Here is a 3,746-nt window from a genome sequence, read left to right as displayed (position 1 = left end):
CAATTCCTGGTGTAGAAGGACTTCTCCAGCTGCGGAGATAGGATAGGATAGCTGAATGTGCTGGTTGCTGGGACCTGGGCCGTGATGGAGACAGGTGGATGGAACTGAGAAATGGCTGGGAGGCAAGATGATCAGATTTTGTGTTCAGCTGGCTAACTGGGGGTACAGAGATGCTAGCGAGATGGAGCAGGCCATTATGAATGAAGGTCCTGTGTTTGCTTGGCCAGGAAAACTGTTCCCTGACCGTGGATGGGTGGAGGAGATTTGGGGGGTTCTGTTTTAGCCATGATGAGTTTGAGATGCCTAGGAGCCATCCAAGGAACCTTCCAGAAAGAGCTGAGCCTTGAGTGCTTGTGTCTAGGAGGGGGTCCAGACCCAAGATACAGATTTAGAAATCATTTGTGGGCAGTAATGTCAAGGTACGATGAACTCACCCAGCAGGTGTGTGCCGAGGTAGAAGAGGACCCAGGCCAGAGTGCCAGGAACACCAACATTTAGGGCAGAAGAGAGAGGAGGAGGCCCCCAGGGAGGTGGAAGGGAGACCTGCAGTGAGTGGGAGGAGAGCCAGAGGCAGGCTAGTCAGCAGAGCCAAATGCTGCTGAGAGGTCAGCTAAATAAGGAAGGGCCAAGAAGGGTCTACTGGATTTAGCAACAGGGAGGCCAGTGGTAACCTCCAAGAGATCAGTTTCCATGGCGAAGCCAGAAGGCAGTGGGCAGAGGAGTGAGTGGGAGGCAAGCAAGCATAGACTTTCCTGATAGAAGTGACCCTCAGGGCTCAGGAGAAGGGAGCGCCATCGCCATCGGGGTGGTTGGAGGGTGTGAGTTTCTGTCTGTGGCGAGTTACACCCTGGTGAGAAGGAGGTGACAGACAAAGGTGAGTCCGGGATTCGGTCAGAAGGGGGAAGGGACATTAGGAGTGAGGAACCCAGCCAGAAGCCTGTAGCCCGAGCTACTGGGGAGGCTAAGGCAGGAGGATCGGTTGAACCCAAGTGTTCAAGACCAGCCTGGGCAACAAAACAACAGCCTGGCTCAACAAACAAAAAAAAAGGAGCGATGGGGCTGGGGATTTAGCTCAGTGGCACAGCGCTTGCCTGACAAGCATGAGGTCATGAGTTCGATTCCCAGTACCAGAAAAAAAAAAAAAAAGGAGCGAGGAAGCTGAAAGGGCGGCCAGCGACCTAAAAGCAAACAGGAGGTGGAGGCGGAGGCAGAGGGGGAGACGCAGGTGCAGGCCAGTCCACAGAGGTGGTGCCTGCAGTTCAGGGTCTACAGGCGCTTCCATTTTAAAGGAGGCAAACAAAGTCTGTGGGTGGGGTTTAAGCTGCTGAAGGATAGAATGTTTAAAAGAGACTGACTGGAGACAGTCACAACCTGCCTACCAAAGCACCAGGGGTAAATCTTTGTTTTCATCTCAATATTATGGAATTAAATCCTCAAATTCACACCTGAAATACAATAACAGTACAAATCTGGAAGAACTGTGAAAAAGGTAGCTTGTTTTTGTTGCTTTGTTTTTGCAGTACTGGGGATCGACTCCAGGGCCTCACATGGGCTAGGCAGGTGCTCCACCCCTGAGCTATGATCCCAGCCGAAGGTCATTCTGCAGGAGTGGACACTGGAAGAAGGTGGGGGAAGGGAGGAAGAGGAGGAGAAAGAAAAATAACTGCATTTATTTCAGGTACAAATAGTATGCAAAATATTACCTAGTGCTTGAGAAAGTATCTTTTGTAATTAGCATGGAAATTGTTTGCAATGTAAATGAGTGTTTTGAAGTACTGGGCTATGCTTAAAAACAGTACTTTAGTATTTTAAGAATTCCCCTTGCAGGGTGAAACCACTTTATATCTATTTTAGGACCTTGTTAAGTCTGCTTAAATGTAGTTAATTTTTTTTTCTGGAAAAGATACTGGCTACATCAGAAAACAGTTTCTGGCAAAGGTAAGACTGCGCTACTGTGCTCCGCACAAGCGTTTTCCAAAGGCCATTTCCACCAGAGCAGATCTGATTGCGGGAGATTGTTACTAAGGGAACGGTGGGGCGTGAATATAAATTTCATTTCTCCAAAGCCCTGACTGAGGTATTGATCCAAAGGGAGCAGTCTTCAGTGCAGGATAAAGAGCTGTTTTCTAATCAAAATAAATAAAAATAAATAGAGAAACAGACACATATTGGGCTTTCTCCTTGCCTTGCAAATCTCTCCTTTTTAACCGGCAACCAGATGAGGGGGCCAGGAAGATAAGGGGGCCAGGGCCCGAGGACTGAAGCAGGAGGTGTGGACACCAAGCCGGTCTGCGGCTCCGCGGAGCTGAAGCCAGGACCCCTAAGGGGAGGGTGATGTCCCATCACTGATGTTATTCTCATTTATTGAACCCCAGTTCTGTTGTCTCACGTGATCGTGGTTCCTCACAATCACGCTGGGTATTATCCTCACCGAAAGGTGAGAACACTGAGGCCTTGGAGGTTCCGTTCTATTTCCTGCCCAGGGTCACAAGCTCATGAGTGGCTGAGTCGGAGTCCATTCTGGAGTCTTCCTTTTCTGTCCTCCACAGGACTCAGGTTAATCAAATGGCGGCGTGCGTTATCATCTTTACCCTATGCAGGGCAGCAAGGCCTCTCTTAGATGCTATTTCCCAGCTCCTCCTGCTGTCTCCTTTTAATTGCCTCCTATTGGCTCCCTTGTCTCACGGGCCCTCTAAGGAGCCTGCTCCATGCCCTGAAACAGGTGCACATCCTTGTTAATGACGTGATGTTGCTTTGAATGTATGCATTTTACTATTAAAAGGCATTGTTAAACCTCATTCTCCTTTTTACTGATCAGTTCTGTTTTGTGTTGTGGTACTGGGAACTGAACCCAGGGCATTTGAACTGAGCTGCAGCCCCAGTCCATTATTTATTTTTTACTTTGTGACAGGATCTCAATAAATCACTATGTTGCCCAGGCTAGGCTTGAATTTGCAATCTACCTGATCTAGCCTCCCAGAGTGCCACTACACCCAGCTTCAATTCTGTATTTTTAAGATCTATGTTGGTGGGCGTGGTGGCGCACACCTGTAATCCCAGCACTCGGGAGGCTGAGGTAGGAGGATTGTTGCGAGTTCGAGACCAGCCTGGGCTACAAAGTGAGCTCAAGGCCAGCCTGAACTGCATAGCGAGACCCTGTCTCAAAAGGACAAAAAAAAAACTCCCCAAAAACATTGTTGTTGCTGTTGTTGTTGTTGGTGGTGGTGGTGGTGTGTGTGTGTTAGTATGTGTGTGTCACTACTTCCATGATGACTATTCTTTTTTTGGGTACTGTGACTTGAACTCAGGACCTTGTGCTTGCCAGGCAGATGCTGTGCCACTGAGCTATATCCCCAGCCTTATGACAACTATTCAGAATGATTCATCCATAACATTTTTTTCTGTACTGGGGATTGAGCCCAGGCCCCTACACATACATACTAAGCAAGTGCTCTGCCACTGAGCTACACCCCAGCTCTTTTAAAATTTTATCTTGAAGCAGTATCTCACTAAGTTGTCAGGCTGGCCTCGAACTTGCAGTCATCCCACCTCAGCCTCTTGAGTAGCTAGGATTACAGGCATGCACCACTGTGTGCAGTCAGCCACATCATTTCACTAATCTACATATTCTGCTGGGGTGAACGCCAAGGTTGATGAGTTGAACTTCCTCATGCATATCTCCTTGGGGACTTGCTTGAGAATTTCTTTTTTTTTTTTTTTTTTTTTTTTTTGATTTTTTGGTTTTT

The 3,746-nt window shown here is 48.0% G+C and overlaps 1 long non-coding RNA gene across 2 annotated transcripts in view; it reads left to right on the top strand.

Annotated features, from left to right (window-relative positions):
• Positions 1-661: 661 nt before the first annotated feature.
• The window catches only part of LOC102028472, a 13,063-nt gene continuing 9,978 nt past the window's right edge, over positions 662-3,746 (top strand). Inside the window, exons 1-2 of one of the 2 annotated variants that reach the window (XR_264906.2) lie at positions 662-874; positions 1,521-1,678. This is a non-coding gene — a long non-coding RNA (uncharacterized LOC102028472). Of the gene's footprint in view, positions 875-1,112; positions 1,393-1,520; positions 1,679-3,746 lie in introns of those variants that run through there. The other variant, XR_264907.2, reaches the window with a different exon arrangement.

The sequence above is a fragment of the Chinchilla lanigera genome, unplaced genomic scaffold (genome assembly GCF_000276665.1).
Source record: "Chinchilla lanigera isolate Chin_1 unplaced genomic scaffold, ChiLan1.0 scaffold00146, whole genome shotgun sequence".
Lineage (NCBI taxonomy): Eukaryota > Metazoa > Chordata > Mammalia > Rodentia > Chinchillidae > Chinchilla > Chinchilla lanigera.
This window is presented reverse-complemented; position numbering and strand designations above follow the sequence as displayed.